The sequence below is a fragment of the Haemaphysalis longicornis genome, unplaced genomic scaffold (assembly GCF_048455015.1).
Source record: "Haemaphysalis longicornis isolate Haplotype H1 unplaced genomic scaffold, Haemaphysalis longicornis Haplotype H1 scaffold_2, whole genome shotgun sequence".
Taxonomy (NCBI): domain Eukaryota; kingdom Metazoa; phylum Arthropoda; class Arachnida; order Ixodida; family Ixodidae; genus Haemaphysalis; species Haemaphysalis longicornis.
Window position 1 is genome coordinate 109,209,061 of NW_027526295.1, and position 23,139 is coordinate 109,232,199.

General features: G+C 47.0%; 1 long non-coding RNA gene across 1 annotated transcript in view; it reads left to right on the forward strand.

Moving 5' to 3' along the window:
* The first annotated feature begins 1,401 nt into the window (after positions 1 to 1,401).
* The window catches only part of LOC144167296 (uncharacterized), a 63,168-nt gene continuing 41,430 nt past the window's right edge, over positions 1,402 to 23,139 (forward strand). The window contains exons 1-2 of the long non-coding RNA XR_013321929.1: positions 1,402 to 1,582; positions 22,638 to 22,690. This is a non-coding gene — a long non-coding RNA (uncharacterized LOC144167296). The remainder of the gene's footprint in view (positions 1,583 to 22,637; positions 22,691 to 23,139) is intronic.

Genomic DNA, 23,139 nt, shown 5'->3' on the forward strand with positions numbered 1-23,139 from the left:
CAACATCCGCGCGCGGAGAATGCGAAATTGGAAGCTCCGGAAGGTCGGGGTCGCTTAACCACCACAGTACATCTTGTTCTTTTTTTCGGTTCTTAAGAAGGGACTTTCGCCACCCCTTGGCGGGATATTGCATGTACAATCCCGGGTATTCACCGTTGTAGGTGATTGACTTAGCTAAATGCGCACCAATTCTTTTCCGAAACGAAAGTGAAAGAAGGTGGCTGACTCGATAGTGAGGGAAGCAGCCTGTATCGCAATGTATAAAAGCTGTAGTTGTTTTTTTAAATGAAATGAGCTCACGGCAGGCGTTCATTTGCATTCATTTCACGTGGTGAGTCACTTAGGAACTGTATTTCTCATAAAAATATCTATAGATGCTTCTCCAATGAGCTCTCCGTTCACAACTGTTGTGCCGTCACAAACCGTAGTACCTGAAAGCGTACGGGGCGTCGACACCTCCCTCCACATTTTTGGCACTTTATGCCTTATTCTACAACTGATAGTTGCATAAGTCGTCAATTTAGGTTCGCAGCATCATAATCTATGCAGGTCCACTTCCACCTTTTAGTGTCTCTTTCCGCAGGTGCGCCAGTATTGGGTGCCAGGGGTGTTTTCTTCTTTACCAAATGTTACCCCCTGCATTTCTTCTCAACACTCCTGTTTTTTTTTTAATTGTTGACTACTTGTTGAGATCTTTTAAAGTCCTGGTGAAAGTATCTCGGTCTTCGATAGATGACACACGTTCAGAAATGTTGAGCGTAAAACACCGTAACTGTACATTCGTATCCCCAAGGGAGGTTTGCGTAAGTGGTCATGATTCAACGATCTTACCCGCCGAAACTGCGGTTGATGCCTCGTGCGCACAACCATCCTGTATGTTTCAAATCGCCTATACGAGCGCCATCACAGGCTCACTAATACGAATATAAGGAAAGTTTGAGCACTGCCAAAAGCACTTAAGGATAGTTAAAAGAAAGGATCCAAAATATTGACAACCGCTCACATGAGATCACTTGACATGTTTCATATAAAAAGAATATTTTTTGCAAAAGCCTCCACTCTCAACTCTAATTTACGTATTTATGATACAATTTGTTTTGTGCCTACATAAGGTACTTTTTTCTCGGCTATCTGGAGGTTTTAAAAGCGACTCAGGCGTGTATAAATTAAGCATATAGTCTTATGTTTAACACGTGATCAGAGACATTTCAGGCACGACTTTGATAAATTCGCCGAGTCTAAAAAAAATTGCTTGTTTGAACTAAGTTGACCGCCATGTTCACATTCTTTCGAAATAAAGCCCTTAAGTAGAAGACATTTATGTCCACCTTTAGTTTTGTTTATACCTTTACTCTTTCAACACAAACTGGGCATATCTGCCCTCCATAGCATATCTGCGCCAGGCAGCTGCTGTCGCAATTATGCCTTTTTAAGTTGTCTTTTTTTTAAGTGTATCATGCATATGTGCACCCCTGCGTTCAGGCTACTCTTACTGCGCCCCGTGTTTGAAAGAGTGGCAGGATTCTGGGCCTTGTGATGCCGTTGTTGCTAACTCTTCTTCTCCTCTACAAAACCCCATTTGGTGAGTTTGTGCTGTGTAACAGGCCCACTAACGTGCTTCGGCCCCAAGATATTCTTCTGTTCCCAAAAATTCCCTTTACCTTTTCAACTAATAACTGGAAGCTCGTAACAATGTTTTTAGCAGGGTAATCTTGTAAACAAAATAAAGAGCGGGACGCTAAAACACAGCGAATGCGCCAATCAGGATGACATGCATCCTCGCTAAAAACTGGAAGTAAAAAACGGAGATTTAGCTTTTATGAACTGTAGGAGTGCCGTTTCCAGAAGTGGTATGTTTTCAACTTCATTTCAAATATCTGTGCAAGTACTGTAACTCACATGCGATATTCAAACGCCACTTTCACGTTTTACAGCTTTGGTGGCCTTTTTTATTCTTGTGGAGCCTTGCTATTTGTAGAACAGTGCAAAAGGCACCTTTGTCTTAACAAACACACAGTTACGTTGATTTCCCTACGTTTACGCTCATCAGGTACCACCAATTGAGCAACTTCATCTATGAAGTACTTTGAAATTCAAGTTAGCAATCAACATTTTATGTCAGGCAACCTTAATAATGTTCTCGAGCAAGATATTAGGGCGAGCTCGTAGTAGAAGTGGAGTACACTGTTTTTCAACCGCGCAATTTAGGCCGGAAAAAACGAAACTACATCGACATTTGTTGTGCAGCTTTTTTCATCCTTTGATCAATAACGCATGGTTTTCTCCAACCTTTAAAGGAGCCATGAAGACAAAACAGAAGTTTGGTTCATTCAAAAGACGGCCTCGTTAAAATCCTACTGATACCAGTTTAACGTAAACTTCGCTCAAATAAGCCATCTAATGAGGAAAAAAGGGAATGGTCATGCGACCCATTCGCTCATTTCCCGCAACAGAACCTATGATGTCCAATCAGCCTACTCTGCGATTGGCGAAGGCCGCCAAAAGCAAACGCAAATTAGTCTGAGCTTATAAGCTTGCAGAACGAGCTGTTTGTGCTTAAATTTAGGGCACATTCTTTTTAAAGCAACAAGAATGGTGGGACAAACAGTGGAAGTTACGAAAGCACATGTAAACATAGAACTACTGATGCGTACTGCTGTTGGTACTGCGCGCACTATGCTTTGTTTAGCTGAAAATCACTGCGGGGCTTTGGGGTTGTCTCAGACGACACTGGCCGATTGACGCAAGCAGCGGTGTCTTACGTGACCATATTTGCGAGCGTGCACTATGTTTCACGAAACGATTATTTTCTCCAAGAACAAAGACAAGATAGGTTTAAATTTGATCAAAAACAAACAAAGCACAAAACGGCTTGCCACGTTATGGTGGCGCCATCTAGGTTCAGTAAAGTAAACAAACGCGCGAACATGATGCCAGCGCCGCCGTACAGAGTGAAGACACCCTTTTAACGGTCCGGTTCCGCCGCAATTGGGTCAACGTGCTCAACGCGTTGTTCGTTTCGTTTCCCACGAGACCCAGCAAGGCTAAACAGATAAGATGATTCAAAGTTCGCCACTAAACCGCGTTGCGGCGATAATTTTAGCGCGGTTTTGATACAATGATTTGCTTCGGCGGCGAGAGAGTCACCCAAACTGGTGGCGCCAGCGAATACGTGTCTCCACCCTCTACGGCCGACGCGTGAATTTGGCCACCCTTGGCTGCAGAACGGTCGGTTCCTGTGAAGCCATTGCAGACCACGGAAACACGATTTAGCCGGAGAAGCAAAATTTTACCTTAAATTGATTAATTTCTCAGTGAATACAGCATAGTTTGTTTCCGGACAAGCGCTGGGGGCACTATAAAACGCGAAATCTTTCCAATAAAACAAACTTGTATTTTGTCTTCATGGCTCCTTTAAAGCCTTGGGTTGCAGCTGGCTCACAAGGTTTACACCACCACAAGTGTGCAATTTATTTTCCCCCAAGCATCGCTGCCACAAGTACCATAAGTGAATTTGTAGACCCACCATTTTACGGGGCTATAAATAGCACAAAACTAATCCTAGGCGTGCATCCTAATGTACACAAAACCTGTATTCAAAGCGCGATATGACGGAAAATAATTGCACAGCGGAAGTGATAAAACAGCATGAGCTAGGTTGGAATTACCTTGTCTCTAGGCTAGGGTGTCTCACCATTATTTTTTTGTTGCTCCCAATTCTCTGCATGTTATTTCTTCTTGTTGCCTCATTAAACTGACTTATAAAGTCAGTCTTTTCGCTATTGCTGGTGACCATCGTTTTGTGGGTCTGGCGGCAGTCCAGGCCACGCTCTCCGCCATTCGTCTTAAGTTTGTAGCCGAATGTACACGCTCAATCTGGCCTTGAAAGATGCCTTCGTGTTGTGGGTATTTGCATCTACTCTCGGCGCGGTAATTCATTTACGGGTTGTCTTGTTTACAGTAATTGACCTCAGTGTAATCAGCGTCTGTGTTTGCCAGTCTCACAGACTTTTTGCCATCAATTAATGTATGTACGTGGGGCGTCTAGTACATCCAGATGAAAGTAGGCCGAGGCGTGTCCCGGATGCTTCGGGTTGACGATACATCACTAAGTTGGTTGTTGCTTCTGGGCGATTTTCGGTCAATAAGGCATTGGCTTGTCCGGGCGCGCCGTTGTCGGTGTGTCATTATTTTGTTGTAGTGTATTCGTTATCCTAGTGCAAATCAAATCTACCTCACTGAGATGATGCTTGCAAATGCCCACACGGGGTGCGGATTTTAAACAGCAACCTTCAGTGGGCTGTCGCTGCTGAGTATGTCACATGGAGGAGGCGCATGGATATATGGCACACCGCATCGCGACCAAGCACGACCAATCATAGTTAAGTTTGCAAACTACAAAACAAAAGAAAAGGTTCTGTGCGCGAAAACCAAACTTAAAGAATCAGACATCGCAATCAGTGAAGACTTCTCGCCAGCTACCCGACATGCGCGTAAAATGCTAGTCGAGTTTGCGAAACGCTCAGCGCCGGATGAAAAGTTCAAGCTCCGCTATAATAAACTCATCTTAAACGATAAGTGTTACGAGTATTGCGAAGTAACCCGTGAAGTAAAGGAAAAAAAATTCACAGCCTATTCACGGGGTGAATGATGATGAGTGGGCGAAGCTCCTGAGGGGAAATCATCGGTAAAACCGTGACTCTTCAGTGAAAGTTCGCCCACTACATCTGTGTCCGAACGTAACGTCTAGAAAGTCTCGCTTAAACCGCGCGTCGGCACCTTGGGGCTGAGCTCGCCTGATGCGTTTTGCAGACGCCTCACGAGCTCTCACTGCGTCGGGGTCTGCCTGCCGATACGCGCGCTTTCTCGCCGCTTCCCGTTCTCTGACGTTTTGAAGATCCTCTTCGCACCGCAGCCGTGCCGCTTCGCGTACGGCAGGGTCCTCGCGCCGTTGCCGTGACGCTTGGGCCTCTCGTTCTCGAACGCTGGGATCTTGGCGGCGTCGTCGCGCAGCCAGACGACACGTTTCGGCCTCCCGCTCTCGTACGGCAGGATCTTGGCGGCGGCGTCGCGCAGCTTCACGGAGCGCTTCTGCCTCGCGGGCTCGCACATCTGCAGCCTTATCCATCGGGCGACTCCGAGCGCGCGCCAACAGCGAACGGATTTTATTACAACGCTCCCCGCAATCTAGTAAACAATCCAAGAACTAAACTTGAGGTAGCCACGCCATCTAGTAAACAATCCAAGCGCATCTTTTCATCATATACAAGTACCGCCATCTAGTAAACAATCCAAGAACTAAACTAGAGGTAGCCACGCCATCTAGTAAACAATCCAAGAACTAAACTAGAGGTGGGTACATACATACGTCCAGGATGGACAGACCCACGCCTTAAGGAGCTTCGCCCCTAAAAATGGATATCGTAGTGCCCCCGAAGCTGAGCATTCAACGCTTTTTCCACATGCTTCCCCATAATAGCTCGCCGTCCGTCCACATAACTCGCCGCGGACGCCAAGTAACATTTCAGTTCTTTTCACTAACATACGAGGTGTAGTTCGTAATCACGATTCTATTTCTTGTGCTGCTGACACTACTGCCGCTGACATTATTGTATTAACTGAGACTTGGTTGAATGAATCTGTACGTGACAGTGAAATTTTTTCTGCTCAAACGTGCTAAAATCTATTCCGATGCGATCGCTCCTCAAAGCGTGGCAATGGTGTCTTAGTTGCTGTGAACCACAATTTAGAATGTTCATGAGTCAATATCGCTACAAATCTTGAATTCACTTGCGTTCAGGTATCTGTTAACTTTACCAAGTTTCTAATCTGTGTATGTTATCGCCCGCCGTCTACGCCACTAGGTTTTTGTAATGATCTTCACGACACCCTTAACACCATTCACACAAAGTTTCCTAATCAGCAGATATTTCTTTTTGGTGACTTTAATTTTCCCGATGTTAACTGGAAGTCACCCGCTATTTCAAGTGAAGAAACATGCGAATCATCAAATTTTGTGGCACGCCGCTCAACCTTTTCCTTAACTCAGGTTATCGATCAGCCAACAAGAATAACGGATTCCAAGTCTAACATACTTGATTTATTGTTAACAACAGCTCCCGATCTCTTCACCAACATTAGCTACTTACCGAAAATAAGCGATCACTCCGTAATACACATGATCTTGAATTTTCCAACTCGTTTGTCCCGTAATAATTCTAAGGTTATTCACGATTATTGAAAGGCTAACTTTTCCGCCATTAATGATGGTCTGAAGACTTTTCTGGATGAATTTCTTGTAGGTTTCGATGAGCGATCGGTTACTGAAAACTGGCACCTTTTTAAAAGTACCATTCACAATTTAATTAAACAACATATTCCACAAAAGATCATTACCACTAACCGCCAGTTTCCATGGTTCAGCCGTGCATTAAAACGCCTTGCTAACAAAAAACGACGTTTCTTCATCAGAGCAAAGCGCTCTGGTAAATTGGAGCACTGGTCAGCACTAAAGGATGTTGTACGTACTTATAAGAAAGCTTTAAAGGAATCAAAACACAAGTTCATGAATGTTACACTACCCGAACTGTTTTCTAAAAATCCTAAAAAATTCTGGAGTACGATTAACGACACCGAGGATTCAACAATTTCTCTTGTTGATTTGCAGTCAAACCGAATCAGCAACGCTGATTGCGCCGTCGTTCTGAATGACACGTTTGCAAAAACATTTTCGAGTTGTACTAACCCGTCACTTCCTGCTTGTCACACTCACATTGATTTCCGCATGGATCCTATTAATTTTGATTTTGATGGCATTGTACGCATAATTGAGAGCCTAAAATTGTCTTCCAGTTGTGGTCCTGATGATACTAATACAAAAGTGCTTAGAAACACCATAGTTTATTCCGCCATTATATTGTCCAAAATATATAATCAGTCTGTTCAATCTGGGGAGATTCCAGATGACGGGAGAATAGGAAAAGTGATTCCACTCCATAAATCTGGGGACAAACATTCCGCTTCGAACTATCGCCCCATATCGTTAACGAGTATTTCTTGTAAAATAATTGAACACGTCATCGCTTCTCACTTGGCAAGTTATCTTGAATCATCCTCATTTTTTACACCTGAGCAACACGGCTTTAGAAAATTATTTTCGTGTGAAACGCAGTTGGTAGCCTTCACAAACGACCTTCATTCTGTACTTGATAACGGTTCCGTGGCTGATTGCATATTTATAGATTTTTGTAAGGCGTTTGATAAAGTTCCCCACAGCCTGCTTCTTCACAAACTAAGCCACCTGAATATAGACCCTAATGTTGTTAAGGGGATTAAAGGTTTTCTGACAGATCGATCTCAATTTGTTCATGTTAATGGATTTAACTCTTCCGCTCTTCCTGTCACTTCAGGCGTTACACAAGGTTCAGTTTTGGGACCGTTGCTTTTTCTTATATATATTAATGATCTGCCCAACAATCTGACCTCTTTTGTGAAACTTTTTGCCGACGACTGTGTTATTTACCGCGAAATAAAAAAATACTAACGATGTTTCTTTGCTTCAACAGGATCTTGATGCTATCGATAATTGGTGCTCGACATGGCATATGACACTTAATATTAATAAATGTAAAGTAATGCGGTTCTCACGTCAACGTGACTTACACCCTTCCTCTTACAGTATAAGCAGCTCCCAATTGCTACCAGTGTCGTCTTATAAATACCTCGGGGTTATCTTAACAGCAGACCTTAGTTGGAATATGCACGTCTCTTCTATTATTTTGAATGATAACCGAATGCTTGGTTTTATTAAGCGACATTTTTTCTTAGCCCCCGCTTCGGTTAAACTACTATTGTATAAGTCACTTGTTCGGTCAAAACTCGAATACGCGTCTTCAGCGTGGGATCCAAGCAATAAATCACTAATAAATGCCCTTGAAGCAATCCAGACCGTGCATCGCGTTTCATCCTTCATGACTACGGCTGTTTATCAAGCGTAACGCCAATGAAAACAACTCTATCTCTCGAACCACTCACACTGCGCAGAAAGATATTGCGCATGTGCCTCTTCTTTAAAATCTATAAACTAAACGCCACCCTTAAAAATGCTCTTATCTCACCCCCCACTCATAATTTGTTGCGCATAGATCATTCTTGCAAAGTTGGTATCCCGAAATGCCGCACTGTATCATATGCAAATTCGTTTATTCCTAGAACTACAGCGGAGTGGAATCGCTTGCCACCAGCCCTAATGCTTACTGACAACATTGACCAGTTTAGAAAAAAAGTGTCTGATTACTTCACTTCTGTCTGGTTTGTGGCCTTTTTTGCCAGTGTTTATTTTTCTTTCAATTTAATATTTTTGTTGGCATGCAATAGTCGATGTTAGTTTTGTTAGTTTTATATGCTAGAGGCAATACCTGTATTGATTTGTGTAATGACTTTGCATATACCTGCGCACTGCTGCATACTTATTGGTTTAGTGTTTGTGTATTGTTTCATTTGTTCACAATGTCTGTACAATTCGACCACCCAGATGTACCACTCCCCTCATTAATGCCCTCTGGGCCATGAGAGTACCTGAAATAAATAAATAAATAAATATGTAACGCGCAGAGGTTCGACTGGTCCACGAAAGTTATACATATATGTCGTTTCGCCACTAGCCAGGCAGCGGTTGTCCTGCGCCAGTGTCTACCCCACAAAACGCCCATTACTTTAAAGCATTGAAAAAACACATGTTAGGATTCTGTTTTTTCGCAGTAGTATAAGAGGAACAACGATCAAGGGTTCACCCCATGTCGGTTTCCGGAAGGCTGCGGTGATGCGCAACCAATGGTTGGACTTGCCACAATGAATAAGAATGCGACGAAGTCTACTAGAGAGGCGAGTGACAAGAGGGCGAAAGTGACAAACATCACCCCTGTGGGCCTCTACTTGCAGGGGGAAATCCCTCTTGCTGAACTCCTCCTGGCTTTTATTTTACTTTATAGCCCTTTATTTTGTCTGTCTGCATTTCATCGCTTATGGTTGCGTCGCCCTAGAGAATAGCTCTTTTGAAGGCTGCCTAACTGTTCTGAATAGTCACGCGTCGTGTAATAGCAGATGCTCCCATCGCATGAACAGGCTTCGATAAGATTGGGCCACATTATAGTACGGGCTGCCTTCAACACGTGTTGAGGGTTTCTTCACCGCGGAAGCCTCTGATGCAAGTTCGGTGACGGTTCCAGGTGTTCGAGAGCAAAGTAAACATAGGGCCTTCGCTTTACTCGTTGCATAAAGTGTCGCTCTTTCGTCTGTTCGGCTATTTTTGGTGACCGGTGCCTGCGGTTCGTTTCGGCAGTGCCAGCAGAGACTGATTCAAAGAGAAAGTGACCCGTAAAAAGCCAACGACACTGCTTTTAAGGATGTACGAAGCGAGATTGTCAGCCTAGGTACCAGTCTGCACACGGCTTCGTATTTTTTTAACGGGTTTTTCTACTGCGACAGCTGTATGCAGAACATTTGCTTTAAAAAGTGATATGTCAGTAGTGAACAGTTGCATTCATATGTGACTGCTGAAGATAACTCAGGTAAGTTGGTCACATTGAACCAGTGACCTATAAATCGCTGCAAAAGGCAGTTTCTGCTACTTACCTATCAGCGCACGCTACCGATACCTACGGCCAAGTATATACAAAGAAGCAGCAGCTGCAGGGAGACGACAATTACGGTAACAAGCCTGTGGGGAACGTGATTTGTCTCCGTTGTGATGCTAGGATATCAATGTGGCTTCGATGTCCAAAAGAAATTACACATTTGAGACTAATAGAGTGGTTTGGAAAAACTCGGCGTGTTATTTTTTTATTTTCGGAAAAGTTCATCTGCTTTTAACCTCTTATTCATTCCTTTCCTATCGGGGCTGTGACCTCTATGGATTGGTCCAGCTACTCTAAATATATACTTGTTTTAATTCACTCTCGAAAGGACAACCTCTAACAAACCATGCCGTTCCTGCCATAGACGTAATGCGTTTTAAGGGCGGGCAAAGATTCGCGGGCAAAAGCGCGCAAAACCGCAGGCTTGGCTGCGGCAGTACCTCCATGCAAGTACGGCCTCAGTTAGAAACCAGTGAGCTAACGACTGCGGACTTCGCCTCACCTTCTATATACATGTTGGGAATTTACTTCGAGTTTGCTGCTGCGGCGCCGTTCGTGTGGTACAAGGACCTAGTGCCACAGCTACAGAAACTTGTCGTTTTGCAGCACAGGCGGCGCCAGTGCAGGGACTTTGCCAGCAAATTGGCCCCATGTAGAACGGGCATTATGCGCAGTACAACCTACTCCCACGCATTATATTGGCATAACAAACACTGTTGTTAAGATTTGGGCCTAACCGTCACATGTCTGCAAAAATGTAAAAAAAAGGTTGTTGTATGACAAAGCGAGAATAAAATAAAACGATTACCCACAAGTTGTTTGTTTTCTGCTTTTCACGTTTATAATGGCCGTTTCCTGCTTTGTTCGTTTTAGATGAATTCGTTCTTTACTCCCATGTTTTTACGTCCGTGTTCGTCAAGCATATATGCTTATGTTCGTTTTACCTTTTTATATTTCTTTAAGTGCTATTTGTTCTTTCGTAAACAAAATAGAAAACTGCAAGCAGCAATACCAATTATGCCACAATCCTCAAAAAATCCAGAACGTTTTATGAAATATTCTATTTTCGATGTTTTTGACAGTAATAGTCATGTATTTTCAGTTAATAGTGTTTACATTTCATTTAATAATAACGTATATCATCCGTTAATAGTCTGGTATTTGTTAATAACATTTTAATATCTCGACAAATAATATTGCGGAGGTCGAGGTGAAATCTCAGCCCCATCCCTCCGAACAAAATATCTGGCTACACCCCTGTGCACAATTGGGCCACTCGATGCGCACAGGGCTATTTTGTGCGTATAAAGTAAAACACAGTACTAAGCCTAAAGATTACACATAGGGCTAACCAGGCGAATTAGCGAAATCTTCCATTGGCCCTTCTAGAACTAACGGTGGCTGCTACTACAAAGAACGAGACACATGTGCTGAGAGCTACACGTTCCGGCACGCGTATTTTTTTCTTTCCAAAACCAAGCCGACGCTCTCAGTAGGAATGTTTGTCCATTAAGTCATAATAACGCAAAGAAAGGGAAGCAACCCGTAGGGAGGATCATGACGATAATAAAGCGGGATTCACCCGACGGACGACAAGGCTAGGGGAGGCGGACGGATATATGACGTAACACGACGTCACCGGTTGGTCTGGCTCGGCGGCGCAACCCCACGTACGCAGCAACTAGCAGACGACAGCGCGGAGGAAGCGAAGCGGCTCTCAACAGCCCGCAACACCCCAAACGCCAAGGCCCGCTTTTTTCTCTGCTGTCGACAATCGCAGCGCCAGCAGCAATATTCCAAGCAGCGACCGCACCGGTCACTTCCACACGTGTCGACTACGCCTCGTCCAAAATATTAGCAGTGGCTTAGCTCGGCTATGCCATAATATACGTAGCGTGAGCAAACGCTTAGCTGGTTATTCTTAGCTTTCCTGTTTGCCTAGGATTAGCCCCGCTCAGCCTCCTAGCGACACCGCTTTGCGAGACGTTCCTCCCTTTGGTCCGGTGTCCCCGCAGCACGTTTAGCCTTCTGCTGCTCATTTTTCCTACGCTCAACCGCTAATTGCCACTACTTCAGGATACGATGAGTTAAGCTTCTCCGCTCTTCTGCGCCTCTGAGCAGCAATTTCGCTCGATCTTCTTCTCCTTGGCTATACCCCACTGGCAAACGCCCCCCTATATGTACATCCGAACTGATACCTCTGCGGATGAGCACAAAATGAGAGGCGCTATCAAGCGGCTCTGGCGCGGCGTCAGACTTGGCTACAGCGCAAGGGAGGTGCAAAGCTGTGGACGCACCGGCGCCAGTGCGTTTGCTGCGGCTAAAACGTCACTCCTCTGAAATGCGCAGACCGGCGAGGCGCACGCGGCGGTGGCTCCTCCGGTGCGCCAGCTGTGCTCCGTGTGTAGTAACTGCTCCTCGCGCATGCGCAGAATGGCTCTCCGGGAGCCACGCGGTACTGCTCAACCTCGGTCAGTGTATGTAGCTCACGCTGCAAAAGCGCCCTCGCACCTGGTAGAACCTAAAACCAGGGGGATGAAACTTCGCTGTTTTTTTGTCCCGTACCGCAGCGACACGAAATGTTTGGGGGCTGTATTACATGCGAGCATAAATAACGTTGTTGTTGCATTATAAATTTATTATCAGGTTACTTAATAACTCCGTGCATCTTAATATGCAAGTTATGGCGATCTTAATTGAGGCTACTCCAAACTACACAAGCACGTAGCCCGAGATCCCCTCTCACCGAGGGTAGAGGATAGCCCCGCGCCCTCTCCCTGTAAGGGGCACGGGTTGACCAATGCGCGCCGGTCCGTGGGCCACGTGGGCCGTGACGTAGTGGCCTCGCCCTAGGGCTCGCGGCGGTGGGCGCGCGCTTCGGTCGGACCCAGGAGAGACTGACTGGGTGCCGTCTCCGACGGGTACGTCGTGCTCGCACGCTGCTCGCTCGCTTGGGCTTGAGCGACCGCCGTTTTCTCACTTCTGTGAGGTCGCCTAACGTACCGGGAGTCGGATTTGCATGCACCCTCTGGCTTCGCGCTCCCTGCTTCCGCAGGTGATTTGAGTTGTGGGGCGAGGGCGATCCTCCATGGTGTGGCGAGGGCGATCCTCACGGGCCTCCCTCCGCTCCCTACGAGGCGACGCGGATGCTTGCAGGAGGATTCCCCGGAGAGACCGCCCTTGGGACGCGCAGCGATCGCACGGTGCGTAAATGCCTTTCGGCCACTTTTGGCCGTTTCTTGCATTGGCCATTGTTTCCCACTTCCGTGGGTCACAGCACCACCGTGTCGATCTGCGCATGCCTTGATTTGCGTCACTGCGTTTATCTAGGATGTCCGGCGAGTCTCCGCGGGCATATTCCACTCCTTGGTGGGTTCCCGCCGCGTCCGCGATGTGGCGGCTTGCTCAGTCTAGTACTCCGGCTACACTAGGGTCCGAATGTCATTTGAACCAAGTGTCATTTGACTCAAACGGGGCGCCTCGAATGCCATTCGGAATCCGCCGTGCTACACTACAATTGCGATAGCATTTGAAAGCTTTCACAGTTGCTCGCCGTGCTGTACTGGCGCCATTGTTGCCCCGTTCCGTTTTCGTACAATAATACAACAATCAAATTTAGGTGCAATCTAAGGCAGTAAAATGATATCAAATTAGAAGATAAACCAGTTTGGCTCTAATGTGGTGGCTGTTTGCGTAGTTTTTTTTTTTTTTTGCTACTGACCCACTGGTTCCGAGAGTACGAAAATAAATATGCTGATTTCATATTTTAAGTAAATTAACAGTGAACAAACTTCCACAAACAGAAATATTTTATTTGTTTTACATGCGAAAGAATTATATTTTTTATTGCCGATAAAAGACGCTGCGTGCGAGAGTGCTAGAAATGGCATTTGAAATCCCAAATGCATTTCTCGGTGATCATTTGGCTCGAATGTCATTTGAGCCGAATGGCATTTGAAGACCTAGTGTAGCAGCACAACTTGGCATTTGAGTCAAATGACATTTGTTCAAATGACATTCGGACGCTACTGTAGCAGGGGTATAAGGTCGGCGGACGTGCGCCGATGCCGCCCGGTGGAGACCAGCGGCTTGAAATGTGTAGCGGCCACAGAGAGCCCCCTACCCCTACGTCAGCGAGCGTTGCGGCCGGCCAACGCCGGCGGACGCTAACTGCTGCCCGACTGCAGGCTGGACACACGCTGACTGGTGCATGCCCCATGGGCTAGGTGCGTAGTGCCGGGTAGTGTTTGTATGGTGGTTGTCCGCGTAATAAACCCCTGTACTATGAGAGGTATCGCTTCCCAGTGAAGTGACTGACAACGTACACGTGCGGTGAGAGTCGTGGCTCGCTCTCGAACCCGCTGTGGGCTGTCTCTCGGCGAGGCAGTTCGGTGCTGCGCGAGAGCAGTGAGAATGACGACGGCGCGTTATTCTATTATATTTTATTCCTTAATGGCAAGAATTAATGATATAGGATGCCCACAAAGTGAACCTAGATTGCGAAAATACGAGAGCCACCCGGAGTGGACAACGGGAACCGCGCCTCCCTACCTCTCACCGCTAAAAAGGGGCGTTTCTTTCGCGTGCACAGGTATGCTATGGTGTACGGTGTTTCATAGGCCGCTTTTACCACAGTAAATTTTTTCTTATCGAAACAGACGGCTGAATGGAATCGCGCCGTCCTTACAAATTTAATTGAATACGCGTGCACTTTTTTGCACTTTTTATTTATTACATTCCGATTGTCCGTTTTGCGTGTTGAAATATACATGCCATGGGCGGTGTTGCGAGTTGTAGCGACCGCAGTCTGCTGGTAGCGGGGCCGGTCGCCGTCGCTTCGTCGAGCCAGGACTAGGGGAGAGCTTAGAGCAAACTCAACGGGTTTATTTACATTTTTACAGTGAGTTGTCGAGATGAAGACAGAAGACAGATCCTGGCGGGCCGCAGCACGCCCTTTTTGTTGACCCCCGATCCCTAGTTCCCTAGGTTAGGGATCCCCATACAAAACAATGCGGACCAATGGTGATGTGTACGTTCCTCGCTGTTAAGCACCGCCCTCGGGTAGGGACACGCCTTTCAGGTATGTCGGCAGATGCACAGCACACGCACACACACACACACACCCTTGCCACTCGTCAGGAGCCTGTAGTAGAGGGGAAGAACGGAAGACGCGCGGGCGCCGCGTATCCTTTTGGTGTCTGCCGCGCGCTGCGTTGCCAGGGAGCCTAACAGCACAGATTAACAAGGTTCGTGGAATCACTCCGGGAAGGGTTAATGGCTTGACCATTGCCACTGCCTTCTTCGCTGTGCTGCCGCCGCCACTGGGTCCCATTGTCCGGTCGTCACCGTCTGGGCTTTCACGCGCACACGCGTTCAGTTGCTTAGGCCCCCCGGCGGCTCCTTAATCCCTTTTGGGGCAACAACACTCAACGCCGCTCAAAAGCCGCTGTCAATCAGTGGCCGCCTCGGCGTCGTGCCGGCCTCCTTTCGTTTCCGTCGACAAGCGGTGGGGTGGTCGACCGGCGGGCGACTGACCCGCGCAAACATGGCGCCAGTGAGTCATAACAGCTCCTCCGCCGACGGGAAGATCTCGGACGTCGTGTAGTATCAGCTGCTCGACGGGAGAGATCACAGTAGCAGCATTCTTCCAGCACCATTGAAACCACAAAGACCAACCTCCCCGAACCAGCAAGCGCCGGCAATGAGTTTTCGGCAACCAGGTTGCTCTTTCAAAGGTGCTACAATGCACCTACGCTTTTTTTTTACATATGGCAACCACACTAATACTCTTGCTCACAGCTAAAAACTTAGACTGAATTACTTAAAACACTACTCAAAATCACTACTGAAAAACGTTCCCCAACTGAAAACAAAATAAAGCAAAAGCGAAAAAGCTAAAAGGCTCTGCTCAATGTGTCAACATTGGCGTTGGTGGAACCCTTCTTATACTTCACAGTGAAGTTAAGCTCCTGAAGCGCAATGCTCCAGCGTAGTAGTCGCGGATTCTTTCCCGACATTTGCGACAGCCACGTCAGTGGGCTGTGGTCAGTGACGAAGACAAAAGAAGTTCCATAGAGGTAGCAGGCCAATTTTTGGGTGGCCCACACATTGCAGGTACGTTCTTTTTCTGACGCACTGTAGGCCTCCTCGCGAACCGAGAGTTTTCTGCTGGCGTACAGCACAGGGTTCTCGTTCCCGTTCTCATCCTCCTGGCAGAGTACTACTCCTAGGCCTCTGTTGCGGGCATCGCATTGCACAGTAAAGGGACGATCATAGTTCGGTGCATGCCGTACGGGCTAGCTAACAAGAGCCGTTTTGAGGCCTTGGGAAGCACCCTCCATTTATGGTTGCGGGAATTCGCTAACCGCCTCTACTTTCAACTCGTCAGGTCGCCTCCTGCCCTGCCTTACCACGTGCCCTAGGTTCCGTACTTCGGCGCGAGCTAGCTGGCAGTTAGCCGGCTTCGCTGTCAGTCCAGCGTGTGTCAAACGTCTAAGGACATCGCTAAGGTGGTACAGGTGGTCTTCCCATGTATTGTAGTACATAGCAAGGTCGACTAAGTAGGGAACAGCGTATTCTTCGGCCCCCTGCAGAACTCGGTTCATCAGCCTTATCCCGCACTTCTCCAGGAAGCCCGCAGTCAGAACGCTGCTGAACACTGAACCCTGGTAGCACTGTATCTCCTTAGGTAAGGCCACTCTAGAAAAAATACACAGTAGTGCGTTGACTACTTCTACCGAGCTCTGCTCCTTCATTGGGATCGCCTCTGGAAATTTGGCTGGTGGACAAACAGCGGTAAGCAAATACCGGTAGCCTGATTTTGTCGCTGAGAGTGGTCCCACAACGTCTATTACCAGCCGGCGAAAGGGCCCTGAAATGAGCGGAAGGAGCTCAAGTGGCGCCTTTCCCTTCTCGTGCGGTTTTCCCACTCTCTGACAGGTTTCACACGCTCGTTCGTGGTTCTCAACCTCGGTGAAGCATCCTGGCCAATAAAACTCCGTTAGGAGCCTATCTTTGCTCTTCCGAGCTCCTAAATGCCCCAACCGACCAACTCCGTGACAGAGATCAACAATGTAATGCCGATACTTAGTCGGAACTACAATCTGGTCAAACGTGCGACCTTTTGCATCCTGGTAGTGGCGGTACAAGATGCTGTTTTTGACGGGAAAACTGACATTCTTCCTCGCCACCCCTTCCCTGACGGTGTTCCAAATCTCCTTAAGGCTGGGATCGCTTTTCTGCTGCTCGATGAGCTCGTCTCCTGTCACCTTCCCCTGTACATTGCCTAGTGATTTGGATACAGGCAACACGAGCAGCCCCTCTTCCGATTCCCCTTCAGCTATATCAGCGCGAGTCTCCTCCTCTGACCCTCTCTCTTTTTTTCAGTAGGCGACGGGATAGTAGACTCCGCTGTGCTGACTCCAGCTGGTGTTGCTGTACTTCCGGTGAAACTCGGTTCTTTCCGCTCTAGTTCGGCTGCTGGCGTGCGTGCTGTAGCTCTAGTCAAGGCTTGGACTGTTCCCTCCTGAAAACTTTTCCCTTGTTCTCTAAGCAGATGGTCGGTCTGATTCGAGAACAAGTAGGAGTACTGCGAGGGCAGCTTGTCTGACACCGCCGCTTCCGTCTCTACTTCTCCGAACGGCCCAGTGATGACTACTCGAGCTACCGGGAGACAAATGCTTCCCTCTTGCAAAACCGGTTTAATCCATGCGCACTTGCCGTGGTAATCTGCTTGTGCCACATAGTCCGGGTGCACCAGATCAATGGTTGCCCCACTGTCTCGTAAGACTCGGCATGACTTTCCGTTCACTGTTAGGTTAAAAAGGTATGGACTAAGTAGCTCCTCGCTAGTAGCAGAGTCACAAGTATACGAAAGGGCTGGCCGGGGCCTACGACAGCCTATGGCAATGTGACCGACCTCCTTGCATTTGTAGCAGGTAGGTGGTTGCCTAGCGTCAAAAGGACTCTTTTTGGAAGAAGTCTCCGAAGCCTTTCCCTCCTGTTTGTTTTGCGATCCTTGACTACTTTCAGCGAAGTCCTCCTTTTTCTGTGCCGTCATACCTGCGCCAGCCCCCTGCTTAACCGTCCAAGGTTTTCCTCTATCTCCCGCTTTTGCTGAAGGAACCTCGTCCCTTTCTCCCTGGCGTGACGCGTACTCATCAGCCAAGTCGGCAGCTGCCTGCACTGTTACTACTCCGGCCCTATCTTGGATCCAGAGCTTCATTGGCTCGGAAAGCCTAGAAAAGAACTGTTCGAGAGCCACTACTTCAAGAGCCTTTTCGAAGTTCCCAAAAGCGCTGGCTCCCTTCATCCATTCTACTAAGTTGACTTTCAACTCATAGGCAAACTCAGAATACGTGCTGCCCCGCTTCTTTATCAGATTGCGAAACCGCTGCCGGAACGCATCTGACGAAAGTCAGAACCTCTTTAGAAGGCTATCCTTCACTTTGTCGTAATTGTCCGCATCCTCCACCGGAAGCCGCGCGATCACATCCGCTGCTTCACATGGCAGCAAACTTAACAAATTTCGAGCCCATGTGCTACGGCCAAGCTTCGCTTTTTCACAGGTTCTCTCGAAGTTCACAAGAAAAAGGCCCACATTTTGCCCTACTTTGAAGGGTTGCATTAGCTTAGATAAATCACAAAGATTTTGTCTTCCTGCTACCTCTACTCCTTGAACCTCAGCCATCTTCCTCACTTCCACTTCCAGGCGCAGCTGTTCTACTTCCAGTTCTTTTTGCTTTAGCTGGCACTCCTGTTGCTTTAGCTGGCACTCCTGTTGCTCCCGCTTTTGCTTGCGCTCCTGTTCCTGTTGCTTTTGAATCTCATTCCATGTTTCTGTAATGTCTTCACTGCTCAGATTCAAGCCCTCGATAGCGTGAACAATTGCGTCTTTCTTCATCCCCGAATCTATTTCTGCTCCTAGCTCCTCCCCCAGAATCAGCAGCTGATTCTTCAACAAACGCTTCCAATTCATGACAGAGAACTAGTGTGGTGCGGCTCACTCTCTACCCAGAAGTTCCGGAAAAAACTGTTCCTGTGGTAGCCTCTACCAGCGAAAAGATTGTACTTCTATCTTATCAGCCTGGCAACCAAAAAAACCAAAGCCAGCACTCACCAGTTCACAGCTGTCAGTCTCCGTGATCTCGGCGTGTTGATCATTCTCCGTCCTCTAGGCTCAGATCCCACCGCTGCCACCAGTTGTTGCGAGTTGTAGCGACCGCAGTCTGCTGGTAGCGGGGCCGGTCGCCGTCGCTTCGTCGAGCCAGGACTAGGGGAGAGCTTAGAGCAAACTCAACGGGTTTATTTACATTTTTACAGTGAGTTGTCGAGATGAAGACAGAAGACAGATCCTGGCGGGCCGCAGCACGCCCTTTTTGTTGACCCCCGATCCCTAGTTCCCTAGGTTAGGGATCCCCATACAAAACAATGCGGACCAATGGTGATGTGTACGTTCCTCGCTGTGAAGCACCGCCCTCGGGTAGGGACACGCCTTTCAGGTATGTCGGCAGATGCACAGCACACGCACACACACACACACCCTTGCCACTCGTCAGGAGCCTGTAGTAGAGGGGAAGAACGGAAGACGCGCGGGCGCCGCGTATCCTTTTGGTGTCTGCCGCGCGCTGCGTTGCCAGGGGGCCTAACAGCACAGATTAACAAGGTTCGTGGAATCACTCCGGGAAGGGTTAATGGCTTGACCATTGCCACTGCCTTCTTCGCTGTGCTGCCGCCGCCACTGGGTCCCATTGTCCGGTCGTCGCCGTCTGCGCTTTCACGCGCACACGCGTTCAGTTGCTTAGGCCCCCCGGCGGCTCCTTAATCCCTTTTGGGGCAACAACACTCAACGCCGCTCAAAAGCCGCTGTCAATCAGTGGCCGCCTCGGCGTCGTGTCGGCCTCCTTTCGTTTCCGTCGACAAGCGGTGGGGTGGTCGACCGGCGGGCGACTGACCCGCGCAAACATGGCGCCAGTGAGTCATAACAGCGGCCGAGTATTCGGCGTATTAATCCAATGACTACATCAGCTACACACGTTCGTTTATACGTGCGTTTTGAATGTATAGCGTTTCTATCGCGTGTTTCGCATTCTGGCTTAAGTGAATGCACGTTATCAGGGAAATTTATTTCTAGCAATGTTTACAATAACTAATACAACAGTGCGAGCTTGTCCGCACTCTTTTTGTTACTTTCTTGATTGCCAGGGTTGAGTAGCACGCGCTATTAATATTATTATAATTATAAATATTATTAGTATTATCAGCAGCAGCAGAAGCAGCAGCATATTTATGCCCACAGCTCGACAAAGGCATCTCCCATTGACTTGTGGCTCAAAGGGAAGGGCCACAGCTAGCATCTCTTGTTGCGACTATGTTAATTAAGTAGTGACTACATAAATTACTTACACATCTGAGCTTTGACGGGCGCTATTTAATTTGTTGCTCTTCAATTGCGTGCATTCAGTTTTGGCTTCACGTGAATCCACGGTATATAGCAGGACGAATTTGCAGCAATTAATATACAAACACCGCAATTACTGGATATATTTATAATAACAATCGTAATTATCTTAAATAGAAAACTTGAAATTTATAATATACGCTTCAATTTTGTGGTTTCAGTTTAAGCTTTGAGTACAGTTACAATATATTCACAAGAATTCCGTTACAGCTATATCCGATACATAATTCGATAATGAAGGTTTAACCTCTGCTGATAATTTGTTACAGGTTTTTTAAAAAGGGTTTTATTATAGGTTTACTGCAGGACCCGAGAAATACCTGAGGAATAAGCAGTGCGCTAAAGTATGCATGCATGAATATTTGTCTAGAGATCCTGGGGCAGATCACTGCTTTTGTCTGCAGAAATATGTTTTGGATTAGGAGGAAAGGTATGTCATTGCCACGGAACATTATGATCGCGATAATAGAAACATATATCTGCGTCTCTTAATGATAAAAGTAGATTTTATATTATAACTAGCTTTCACGATTGGTGTTGTCGCAAGCCCTCCTTGTAGCAAAAATTAAATTAAGAAGGAAACATTCGAAATATATCACATAAGGATTATTTCGAGTGCAGATGCCAGCTTTCACTGTAATATATCTTACGCGTACCTGAAAATAGAAATACAGCCAGTATCCATTCTAATCCGAATACTACACATGTACACGTTGATGCTTCACATCTCGCGTTTCGCTCCACTTTGTGAGAAGGCGGGACCTGGCTGTTTTACCACTTCGTCAGATCTACAGCAGCTACCGGCTGTGCTCTCCCCATTTCACCAGAAGCGACTACGCGGAACTTGGACAGACATGCACTGGCTTGATACCTGGTTATTAGCGTTCGGGCTACTGCCATACACTTTTGTATGCGACAAAAAGCTTAAATATTCAAGTTGTGTTTTTACGGTACGAATGGTACATTAAAGCCATAAAACATTAAAAACTCTCTTAATTATTCTTGTCTAGTTTGTGTACTAGTAAACCAAAACATTGCCGTACTTAGAATAAAAATAACTGGAGGCGCAGAACTTCATCATTCAGAATGCAACAATTGCCCTCTTGATCATTAGCGATTTGTGCAGCAGGAAGAAGGCAGCGCCGTCGCCATCTGAATATCTTACACACGCTCAATTCACCTTGCTTTTGTGTCCCAAATGTATCCCTTCCCCCCTACGCTCGGCTTCTAACTCCTCCTCAAGAAGGAGTCTGAAAGTGCGCGTCTGAAATAAGCTGCCATTTTTAGTACCGTCCCCAAACACGGCTGCGAGTGAATATCGCGTCCGATGCCTGGTATAGGAAGCTTCACTCTCCTGCTAAAAGCGCGTGAGCGCAGTGCCAAAAACATGTTTTTTTCCCTGCGGAGGCATTCGCTTTCCCGGATCATCCGCGGGCGTTCCCAGCCGGGGAGCGGAGCCTAAAAGTGATCGCGTGAGCGGCCTCCGCGGGCCAGAAAGACGGGATTTCTCCGTCGTGTGAATTCCGCTTAATGAGACCTCACAACACCACCGGGCGAGTTTGTGTGTGTGTGCTGTTTCTACTGCGAGGTGTTCTGTAGCGTCTACATCAGCGGAAGCTGCAAAATGAAGTTGCCCACAGAAGTATGCCTAAGCATAAGATGCAAGGGAATACAAACATGGCCCAATGCGAGGAACGAGGCAGGGATAAGCTGCACAAGCTCCTACGCCGGCCGACACCACTACAAGTGGGACCACACGAAGATCACACGACGCACATACTACCTCGCCTGACGAAGACGCCATAAAAGAGGAGAAAAATATCATGACAGACCAACCGTTAGGCATATCAGATCGAGTAGAATGAATACAATGAAATGCTTCCGCACTCACACTCGTCTGAAGTCCTTAACATTACAAGGAACATTTATTTTAGTTTAAGCCAAAGACATTGTTTATTCCGGTTAGTACTCTTAACCAATATTCTTAGTACCAAGTCCGTAGGATGTGTACAGTTAAAATGCAAGCAAACAGAGCATAGGCGTTCCTCATTTCCCTGTTGTTGTAACCGAGGGAGTTGGAACTCTTTTCCGTTGTGTTGATTCCTAAAGCTTTTTGGTTCGTAGTACGGCCATGTTTAGAAGATATACGCGAAAGGCAGCAGTCAAAATTACGACAAACTCCTCTAGCGTGACGTAGACAATAGGTTTTCTTACCTTGACAGAAAAATACTGCAATCAACCTAAACGGTCATCCAAATAAAAGAGCATTTTGCACATCACCTTTATTTTGTCTCTCGAATGAAATTATATCGTCTTCCGCAGTTTTTAATATTAACACCTAGGTTACAAAGTTTATTCAATATATTTTGTAGTCATTTGTCCTCCTACACTTTCGCTTCCTGTGTGCCCTGCGTGTAGGAACTGCGGCGTTAAAAATGACTGAATACAGTAGCTATGTTGGCCCCCGATTACATGTCATTGTGTCACCCGAATTGTTTACAGAAGTGTACTTGACATGTGTGTTTTGTTTGATTTGTTTTCAGGTTTTTGCATTCCGCCAAATACTGTCGTAAACTGCACGGAACGGCCAAATCCTGTAAGCATGTTCTTACTCAAATGATCCTGACCCCAATAATGCAGACACGACTTTATTCTCAATCCCATCAATTTCAAACTGTTTTATTGCACTGTTCGCGACAGTAGCACAGCAACAAGTTATGTATCCACATTAGCCGCTTTGCAACACTTTCTAAAATTGCTCACATATTCCCATAAAAATAATCCGTCCTACTTCACTATAACCCTTGTGTCAACCCATCGCTGTCTACGCTGGTTGCCTAAGCAGTAAAACTCTATAGTAGCACTTGCGTGGGCTGTGTTCCCCTGCGCCCATGTACACAGGACCCGCGCTTATAAGCATAGACGCGGGTTCGATTCCCGGCCGCGGCGGCTGATTTTCTGATGGCGGTGAAAAGCAAAAATGGCGGTGTGTTCGAGATTTCGGCGCACGTTAAAGATCCCCAGGTGGTCAAAATTAATCCGGAG